The following is an 11285-nucleotide window of genomic DNA, read 5'->3' on the forward strand; positions in this document are numbered from 1 at the left end:
CTCCTCAACTCTCCAAGCTCTTAGCTGTGTTCTCCCCTTTCTCCTCTTCAAAGACAGGGCTTATTTATGTCTAAATCATCCCCACATCTATCATACTAAGCAATAAAAGACAAACAATCGTGTGAGCAGGGAGATGGGCTAGTTCAAACATCCATTTTGCAGATGGGGAACTTGAGGACTTTGGCTGTGCCCTTTCTCACACCTTCTTCTACATCCTACAGTTTCCCCAAGTGTTACAGCTTTTCCTGGTCACTGGGTGCTTATCTATACTAGAATGTTTTTCTGCCCCTTATTGGTGTGTCAAGCTCCCATCCATCCATCAAAACCCATTCCAATAGTTCCTTCCTCTGTGAGGTCTTAACTGATTTACTTCTCTCACCTAACCCCTGTGAGCAGAGTGGTTCCTCACCCTCTGAACTGCCGGAGCTGCTCAGTGCGCACCTCCGCAGCTGATGCTGTGACACAGACTGCAATACTGTCCCCAGGTCTGACGTCTCTCCACACCAAGACGACCTTCTGGGTGGGGCTGAGCCTTGCCCTGGGAAGAAAGGCCCTGCCACCCTGGGGCAGGCGGTAAGAAGAGTCTGGACTTCATCCAGATTTTATATGCTGCCTTGGGGTGGACGCACGACTTTCTCCAACAGTGGCCCCAAGCACCTCACTCCCCCCGTACACTGGGGTCCTGCGGAGGCCCTCTGGTTTGACCTGAGACCTCCTAGGGAGGAGTCTTGCCATTGAAACTTAGAGTTGGGACTTTCCTGATTTAATTTTCACAATCTCCTCAGTTCAATGCTTTAAAAGAGTAAAAGTTAGGGGCGCCTACGTGGCTCAGTTGGTTGAGCATCTGGCTTCAGCTCAGGTCATGATCTCACAGTTCGTAGGTTAGAGCCCCGCCTCAGGCTCTGTGCCGACAGCTCGGAGCCTGGAGCCTGTCCCCCTCTCTCTCAGACTCTCCCCTGCTCACACTGTTTCTGTCTCTCAAAAATAAATAAAAAGCATAAAAACAAAATTTATAAAAGAGTAAAAGTTAGAATATACATTTCTGGAGGGGTATCTGGGTGGCTCAGTTGGTTAAGTGCCTGACTCTTGATTTCAGCTCAGGTCATGATCTCATGGTTCCTGAGTTCAAGCCCTGAGTTGGGCTCAGCACTGACAGCACGGAGCTTGCTTGGGATTCTCTGTCCCCTTCTCTCTCTGCCCCTGCCCCGCTCACATGCTCTCTCTCTCAAAATAAATAAATAAACATTAAAAAAAGAATATATATATCTGAAAATTTTGATAATTGGGCTTTATTAAAACTTATACTCACAAAAGATACTATGAAGACAATAAAAAGGCAAGCCACAGAGCAGAAAATATTCATAATAAGTATATCTAACAAAACACTTCTAGCCATAATATATGAAAAAGTCTTTCAAATGAACAAAAAAATGAAAGCCCACCAAAAACTGGGCAAGAGATTTAAATAAACACTTAACAAAAGAATATATCAACATGTCCAATACACATAAGGGACCCAACTTCAATGGTCATTAGAGACACGTAAGTCAAACCCCCAACAAGGCGCCACCTTTTTTGAATGGCTAAAATCCAAAGGGCTGACAATACTAAGTGTTAACAAGAACGTGGAACAACTGGAACTTTCCTACATGGCCAGTAAACATGTAACATGCTTCAGCCAACATGGAAACCTGTCAGGTTATATTAAAACGGAACATACACAGAGCCTCTAAGTCACCAACTCCACTCTTATGAATAAACACAACATAAATGCCTGCATATGTTCACCAAAAGTCATGTGCTAGACTGCTCACCACCACATTGTTCGTAACAGCTAAAACGAGAGAAAAATCCAAATGGACACCTATAAGAGAATGGATATATAAAAAATATATAGCATGTGATGGAATTCTATTCAGCGGTGAAAAGGAACAAACCATTCCTATACATGGTACAGGTGAATCTCAGAATTACACAGTGTAGAGCCAAGAAGTAAGACCCCAAAGAAGATATACCAAGTGATCCTATCTATATAAAGTCCCCAAACAGGCAAAACTGAGAAGAAGTCAAGAGAATGGATTTCCTTGAGGCTGAGTAATGACTAGGATGGTTTCCATGGATAGATAGGTAGATGGTGATATAGAGATAGAGAGCTTTATAGCTATGTCTTTATATATAATAAAACATATCATTTTTCAGAACCATTTGAGAATCTGAGACCTCCTTCCCCTCTGTCCTAAATATTTCAGTGTACATCTAAATATTTCAGTGTATGTTTCTGAAGATTAAGGACAGTCTCTTATCAAACCACAGTACAGTGATAAAAATCAGGAAACATAACATTAATACAATAGTATTATCTAAATCCACAGACTATGTCAATAATGTCATTTATATTCATGTTTTTCCCCCGTCTTGGATCCAGTCCAGGCTCATGCACTATATTCAGTTGTTGTTGTTGGTGGTGGTGTGTGTGTGTGTGTGTGTGTGTGTATGTGTTTTACTCCTTTGATCTAGAACATTTCCTCAGGCTTTCTTTTTGCTTCTTGACCTTGATATTTCTGCAGGCAGGACAGTTGTTTTGCAGAATGTCCCTCAGTTGGGTTTATCTGATATTTTCTCACGACGAGGCCCAGTCTTCCCACTTCTGGCAGGCAATCCCACGGCAGTTCTCTGGTGTCCCTCTCAGTGCATCATACCAAAGGGCACACAATGTAGATTTGCCTTGATGGTGGTATCTGCTAGATCTCTTTATCATAAAATTACTTTTTTTTCATTTGTGATGAGTGAGTAACTTACAGGGTATATTATTAGACTCTGTATGTCCTCCTGAACACCTGCTATGTGCCTTGCTTGGGGAGGGGGATACCATGGTTAACAAGGCAGGCACAACACCATCCTTGAAGGCTTAGCCCATAGATAATACTGATTAAAGACCAACTTAGTGCCAAGAGCTAAATGAGTCCAATGCATAATCTCACTGAAACCGTACAACATTCTTGAAAGGAGAAAATCAAGTAAACATGTTTACTTGCCCACACTTAAATATTTCAAAAATAGCTGTAGTAACAATAATACTACTAGTAATAGTGAACATCCTTTAGCCCTTACTTCCGATTGCCAGGTCCCCTATTCTAAGTGCTTCACATAAATTCCTCTTTTATGGGAATTATGTCTGTCTCTATTTCCTGAAGGAGAAAGCTGAGGTTCCGAGGTAAGTCACTTGCCCATGGCTACTGCATTGGTAATTAGGATTTGCTTCCAAGGAATCTGTCCCCAGTGCCACATTCTTAACTGTTCCTCCATACAGCCTTTCTAAGATGATGCTAAATGCTGGGGAGTATGTTTACCTGAGTTATTGCTCCTGGTCTGTTTCATCCTTCACTTCAAGAACACTTTTCTTGGAAGCATTCAATCCCAGTGTTGCATGCTGAGGTGAAGCATTTGTGCCTGGATCAGGGCAAGAAAGCTTGGAGGCCAGGTAAGAGGTGGTATCAGCGACCAGAGGCAGTGCCTCATGAGGGAGCGGGAAGGGCTCCTGGGCAGAGGCCGAGGGACAGAGCATACAGCTCCTTTCTGACTCAAGCCACAGCCCTTTTCCATGGCGTGCTCTGGCCAATGTCAGCTTCCAGCAGGAAATGGAGCCTTGAGGCTGGTAGAGGCTCCTTGCCCATTAATGTGAGACTTTTCCAGTGAGCTTTTGGGTTTCTATTGAATGCCCGCTGGTCACGTGCCCCTCTCTGTGCCACTCCCTCCTGGCATGTTCACACTACCAGTGCCTCCAGCCATCGGTAGTGCCACCCTAATTTGTCCTGATCACTGGCCTTTTAGCATCACTAGATTTAGCAGAGGCCATGTTTACGGCTTGGCATGAAGGAAGAACATTCAGATCTCTGTTGCCAGGCTACAAATGACTCTTTTCCCCCCTTGGAAGAGATTACTAATGATTAAAAACCACTCAGTTGCTCTGCAGGCTTCTGGGTGGCTTAGCTGGGCGTTTCCGGGGTCAGGCAAAATCTTGCCTTTCACAGACCTTGCTGTCTGTCCAGGTTCCCTTGATTTTGGACCTTTATTTCATCCATATTCTGAAGAAAGAGAAGGTGCTGACCTGTGATCAATGAAAAAATCAGCATTCTTTTCTCTGGGAGACACAACCCCTTGATTATTTGATTCCTCTAGTTGAATGGAGTCGGCAGAGTTCCCAAAAGAATTGAGATAGTCGTATTCTAAAGGGCCGATGTAAGGTCAAATAGTGGGGTGGAAGGGTAAGTTCAAGAAGCTCAGAGGGTCATAAATGGAATAGAACAGCAACTGCCCAAGAAGTGAGGGACTGGAGGATAGGAGGGAAAATATATCAAGCCGGAAGCTGGGAACCCAGCCAGGATTCTTGCACCTATTCTGATGGACACCTCTTCCTTCGAGCCGATATTGTTGTCTAGTGCAAAAGCCCACGTCTGATGGCACACCAGTTGGGCTCTGCTAAAGAGAGAAGGCTGACTCGCTCACATCTGCAAACACAAGTCTGAGAGCCCATGACCACAATGCTAGACGGTACCAGTCCCCATGGGCAGGGCAGCCCCATGTGTCCTGAGTTTCTGACATTTTTTGTAGTTCAATTATTTATGGTAAAAAGAGCCCCCTCAACATTAGAGTTAATTTGCATTTGCATTTGTAAGCCTTTTCCTACAAACACGTTCATAATTTAAAAATAGTTTTTGTCAGACTACATCCACCTTTTGTTAGCATCGTGTTGGTTTGCGTGATGGGGAGAGACCTTATCATTCATTGAAAGCCCATGATGAGATACGGCCATCTTCATATAGGATGCCATTCCACCAAAACCCTGGGAGCTGGGGTAGTCATGGTTTTCGCGCTTTAATAAACGATGGCACCAAAACCCAATGCATTTACCGTTCACCTGAGTCACACAGCTATTATGGTAGGAATGATGTCAAACCTGGCTCCAGGAGACTCCACTGGTTATGCATCACCCATTACCATTACATAAAATAGTCTTGAAGGGAAAAAGACAGTGCCCTTTCCATGGGCTTCCCCCACCCTGGGAACTAGTAGTATCATCCCCATAGCCATTGTTTCTCTCTCTCTTTTTTTCATCTCTCCTGGGCAGCCACTTTCATCTCACAAAGTTTGTGTCCCAGCATGAAGAGGCCTGGCTTCCTAGGACCTGCCTCTGGATTTTGAAGAGTTTATCTGCACTGACATCAGAGTTCAAGATAATTCCATTCAAGGCAGATTTCTCTCCCTGAGAAATTCTGACTCACAGATTGGAGCAGCCTGATTAATCATTTTTCAGCAAATGCCATCAGATGCCCCACCGTCCTTTTCGGCAGGGGGGATCCTTTGCTCTCCTTGGCATCACCTGTGATCAGGCCTACCCGTGAGGACACAGGAAGGAGACAGGTGATCAGCACCACTATTTCACCCCATACCAAGTATCTCCCATCACGTTGCAGACCTCCTGGCTCTACTCAGACCATGTCACACCAATTGTGAACACGCCAATTGTGAGGGCTTATGAGTCAGTACAAAGCCAGCCCACCATGTGTTATTGAGAACACCATGCAAATCTCTCACGCCGGTCGCCTGTGAGTTGATTGAAGTGGCCATTGACTGGTTAATTCGTGTTCAGCCTTGAACTCATGCAAATTGACAGTCTTAGACATTAATTAAAAATGCATATTGTTTCAGTCTTCTGACACTGGGTCTTACGAAAGGAAGGTTCAGCCAACAGGTAGAACCGTTGAGCACTGTTGATTCTTTGTTGGAATGCATTTTCAAAGAGATAAGTTGGCTTTGATATTAAAGTTGAGTTTCCCTTGGGTCAAGGGTTTATTCACTCATCCTTTGAACAAATATTTAGTGAGTACCATGCAGGATACCAGAGCATTGCTAGACATTTGGGATGCAGTGATGAAGATGTAGTTTTTGCTCCTTTGGAGATAATATCTGAGCTCCATCTGAGGGTAGAAAGTGTCTAGTTACTTCACCTTCAGGATAAACGCCGGTGCTTGAGAGCAGTTGGCTGATCTTCCCAGCACCCAAGATTTGAGCTTATTCCATCTCAGAATTCAGCCTTGCAACCTGATGTCTCTCAGTGGTTAAAAAAAAAAAAAGCCACCATGAAAAAAAATAGATGGCCATAAAGGGTGGGGACCAAGGTGAGTTACTGGAATAACCCCTAAGGGGGAGGCAACTAGATAGGGCAGGTGCAATGAACTTGAGGTGAGATCCAGGAAGGTCAAATCCCCCTCTTATGGTGGTGAGACCCTAGATTGTTCAATGTCGCTTTCTGAGTCTTCATTTTCTTAGTCGTATATTTGGGATGAAGCGGTTTTTCTCATAGGATTGTGAGGGAAACTCAGTAAGACACCTTATCAAAATCCCTTGGTGTTTAGCAAGACCTCAGCACATGCCCATTACCTTTCCCTTTTCCTTTTATAGTCTGTCTATGGCTGAGTAATTTCGTTCATGTTATCCATGGTAACAGCATACCTCCATCTCTTTCTTTCAAGACAGCCTGGAAGACTATGGAGAGAAGCTCTTTCCTTTAGCCCAAATGACAATTTGCATTCCTCCAAGCTGGGTCATTCGTGAGAGTGAAACGGGGTACTGTTAATAATCATACCTGAAAAAGAGGCATATAGCCACCCTCCACAACCAGTTTTGTCAGCTCTGGAGGCTGATATAGGAGACAGAAAAGTTGTTTCTTCATAGAATTTTAGCCTCAAGGCACAGCCAGATGAGATGGCTGGTAACTCTCTGGTGGGCAGAATTATAAGATAAGCACTCCCCCACCCCAGTGTACAGATTCTGTGTAATCTCCTTACTTTGACTGGGGGGGGGCATTTGTGTATGATAGGGTGTCATTGTCACAATTAAGCTATGTTTGGAAAGGTGAAAACATTTTGCAGATGTAGCTAAAGTCCCAAACCAGTTGGCTTTGGGTTTATCAAAGGGGAGATTATCTTGGGTGGGCCTGACTTAATCAGGCAAAGTGCTTACAGGAAAGATGTGGCCCTTCCCAAAGATGAAGTGAGCCAGAAGAAAAAAAGAGTAAGCTGTTTTATGAGAAGGACACGTGACTGGAACTGAATGGTACCTTCCAGGAGCTGAGTGAGACCCCTGGCCAATGGCCAACAAGAAAATGGCAACATCATTTCCAGAGCTGCAAGGAAAATTCTAACAACCCCAGGGAACAAATCTTTCCCCAGTAGAGCCTCCAGATGAGAAAGAACACAGCCCAGACACATCTTGATTTCAGCCTGAGATTCTGAGCGGAGAACCCAGTTAATTGTGTATAGACACTTGATCTACAGAAAGTGCAAGGTAAAAATGGATGTCACTGGGTTTCTGTTAGTTTCAAAACACAGCAGTAGAAAACTAACACAAACTCCAAAGTCACACTGCCACATTTGTCATATGCTAATGCACTCACTCTGAGCCTGCCCACCCAAGATACCTCCCCTCTTCCTTTTCCAAACCCTCTCCCAGGCTCCGCTTCTCTAGAGCACACTTACCCTGCCAGGTTCCTGGTGCTTCTTTGTTGGCCTGCCAACTCTGTGTCAGCGGCCATGTCCCTGTGCACATTCCTCTGTTCAACCAACTTTTACTGAATGCTTCCGTGTGCTCTGCACTGTGTAAAGGCTGCCCCTTATGCCTATAAGGAAAGTGCCAATGACTCTCCTACATTCGAGGAGAAGAAGGCTGAGAGCAAAGTGACTCATCCAGCATCCACTGGGCGCTGAGTAGCAGACCCAGAATTTGAACCAGAACCTTCTTTCTCCAAAGCCTGCTCCCCTTCTTACTGTGCCTCCTGCCTGTTGTCCCAGTTCAACTGCAGGGATGCCCCCGACCCCAGAGGGCCGTGTTGCTGTGTGAACCCTTGACCCTTTAAAGCCTGCTTCCAAAGAGCTCACCCCAGGCCATCCTCCCAGGACCCACGTACCGTTGTTCTTATCCTCAATTCACAGATGAGAACACTGGGGCCCTGAGAACATTTGTTCATCCATTTGCTCATTCTACATCACTTGCTGAGCGTCTACGAATTGGTTTAGAGTACTAGACCCTGGGAGATGGAGCAGAAACAACTCTGCTCTCAGGGTGCTAATCGTCGGTGGGGGGGGGTGCAGATGTGTAGACAACACCTCTTGCCAGTTCAGGATGGACTCTGTAGTGCTGGCATAAGCAAAAGCTCAGAGGCAGGAGCCCAACCCAGGTGTGGAATGGGAGGCAGAATCGGAGGGCTTCTGGGAGGAAGTGGGGGACAGTACAAGGTAGTAAGAGTTCCCCTTGCAGAGACCAGGGGTGGGGAGACAGGAAGTCTCCTCTGAGGCTGCCAGCTGGGCAGACAGAGCCAATGCACAGGTGGCGTGGAGCTCCCGCTGCCCTCCACCACTGCCCAAGGTAGACTGAGGTTACTGATGAAGCGGGGCATCCGCAGATGTGTCTCTGCACCCCCAAAGCTTTAATTCTCAGGACATCTCTGGGACCCCACCTAGCACCCAATAGAAGCAGAAACAACTACACACACACACACAACTGCCTTCGGATAAATGCACTCACATCCACACAACACAGCTTGTGCCTTAAACACACACACATGTACATGTATGTCCCACACATGTGTACACAAATATACACATGCACCCACAAACATACACATACATATACTCCCCACACACACATGCATATATACCCACAAGTATACATATATACGTTCACAAAGGCATATGCGTGAAATACACACATGTCCATGTATACACATCCACACATAAAGACACATACACCTACATGCATGCATTCACACATAGGAACATTCATATACCACACCACATTCATACATACCTACATTCACATAGACACACCGTCCATGCACTGCACACACGCTGACACACACACACACACACACACACACACACACACACTTCATGTTCTCAGGAAACTGAACAGCAGGCCCTCACTCAGCTGAGCCAATGAGGTGCCCGAGAATGGGTTTTTATTATGCAGAACAGAAAGGCAGGTGACCGACTGTCAAGTGCAGCCTCGTCCCCAGTCGCCTATTGAGAACCAAACAGACAGCACTGTGGTTTCCAGGCAAATTCCAGCTGCTTCCCTGGCGCCCGGGGTACATAAACCCAAGAAGCCAAATGATGACTTTCCCCTTCAGAAGAATAACATTGCCCAGCCCTCCCTCCCTGGGCTCGAAAGGTGTCTGCAGCACTCAGTCCCTGCAGAGGCCATGCAATCCCATCACGGTGAAGTGCTGGCCAAGGAGCCAGGCAGCCCCATCAATTTCTCCTGGAAAGCCCAGAAGAAATTTGGTCACAGAAAATCCCTTCCCTCTTTGCTAATAAAACTTATCAGTGCAGGGCAGGAGGCTCAGAGGAGAGGGACTGCAGACAGTTGCCTTGCTAAATTACTTGGAGAAATGGCCCTGATCAGCCATCCGGGGGGAAGAGAGGCAAGAAGCAATATACCATTTATTGAGCCCAATTTTTTTTCACCTAGATTCTCCTAGTCAGTTCTCTCAGCAGCTCTGTGATATTGCATTAGCTCCATTCCATAGATGAGGAAACTGAGGCCCACTATGCTCCAGAAACAGTGTGGGTTTTGGAGAAAACCCAGTATGGGTCTGAGCCCCTGGCCTGCTCCCTTGTCTCCTGCATGTCCCAGGCTGGTGATGCCTCCTTGTACCGCATTCTTCCTGTTAACGTCCTCAGCCTGGATGGGCTGATTCAAGATCAAGTGCACAATGTGGGCAAAGCACTCAGGACACACTTTATTCCATGTCCTTGTCCTTTCTGACTCCCCTCCCTCCACTGTGCCTCCATATAGTGTCCCCAGTCTCCCTCTGGAGTGATAGGTGAGCCCCCTTGGCCCTGAGCCCTAGCTCCCTGTGAATTACCAAGCAGGTACTCAATGGGCTGGTACCCAACACCCTGTGCTTCTCAGCAGAGCACGGGGAGGAGGCTGGGAAAACTAGAGCCCCAGATCTGCGCAACAAAAAAAGGAGCCCAAAGAATTGAGTCATTCTTCCCCCAAGTGCAGAAAGGGCTCTCAAGTTCTTATTGAGGAGGATTCCTTGTCTTTGGATTGGCTGCATTTGCTCTTGGCTTCATGAGCCAAGGGGCCCTGGTATTAACCCTCACTCTAGGGACCTCCTTTGGGAGCCCTCATCTGCGAAACCCAGAATTTACCCAACAACTGGGAAAGAATACGGCCTCTGAGGCTGTGAAACATGGAAATCCCAAGTAGGCAAACCAATCTGGAATGGTGTGGTTTTAGGGAAGCAATGGACGAAAACGCAAGAGGAAATGTGGGCTAAGTAACAGGGGAAATTCCCTGTAGGAAGATCTATTGGACTGTGAAATAGTATTCCACAGGAAGTGGAGGAGGGGTGCCCGGAGGTATTTAAAGCCTTGCTGGCCTAAGTAATGGAAGCCGCATGGTATATAGAGTGGCCAAGAACTGGCCACAGGGGAGCAGCCGCTTTGCCTTTATAGGTCGTCTCTATATGGATGTAATTTCAAAGTCTGCCTTAGTGTTCTGTGGAGCTGCACTGCTCATGTCAGACAAAGATGGCGTCCAGTCCCAGCTCAGAAAAGGCCATAGGACCTGTCAACAGAGTGACAACTTCCAGTAAACAGAGCTACAGATTTCAACACAATCGCTATCAAAATCCCAGCTACCTTTTCTGTAGAAGTTGACAAGCCAATCCTAAAATTCGTATGGAATCTCAAAGGACTCAAAAATAGACAAAATGAAAAAAAATAGACAAAATGATCTTTAAGAAGAAGAACAAATTTGGGGCACTTCACTTCCCAATTACAAAACTTCCTACAAAGCTCCGATGATCAAGACACTGTGGTACTTGCATAAGGACAGATAATAAGATCAATGGGATAGAATTGAGAGTCCATAAATAATATTCTTACATGTATGATCAATTGGGTTGTGACAGGTAGGCCAAGGCAATTCATTGAGGAAAGAATAGCTGTTTTAACAAGTGATTCTAGAACAACAGGTGTCCACATGGGAAAGAATGAAGGGGGACTTTTACATCACACCATATACAAATGGACTGTAGATCTCAATGTAAGATCCAAAACTCTAAAGCTCTTAGAGGAAAGCATATGGGTAAATTTGCATGACCTTGAAGCAGCAACAAGAAAAAACAGATAATTTAGACTTTTTTCAAAAGTCAAACCTTTCATGTTGTTAAATGTCATCAAGAAAGGAAGACGGCAACCTATCAAATGGGAAAA

This window comes from Suricata suricatta, chromosome 2, assembly GCF_006229205.1.
Source record: "Suricata suricatta isolate VVHF042 chromosome 2, meerkat_22Aug2017_6uvM2_HiC, whole genome shotgun sequence".
In the NCBI taxonomy this organism is placed as follows: domain Eukaryota; kingdom Metazoa; phylum Chordata; class Mammalia; order Carnivora; family Herpestidae; genus Suricata; species Suricata suricatta.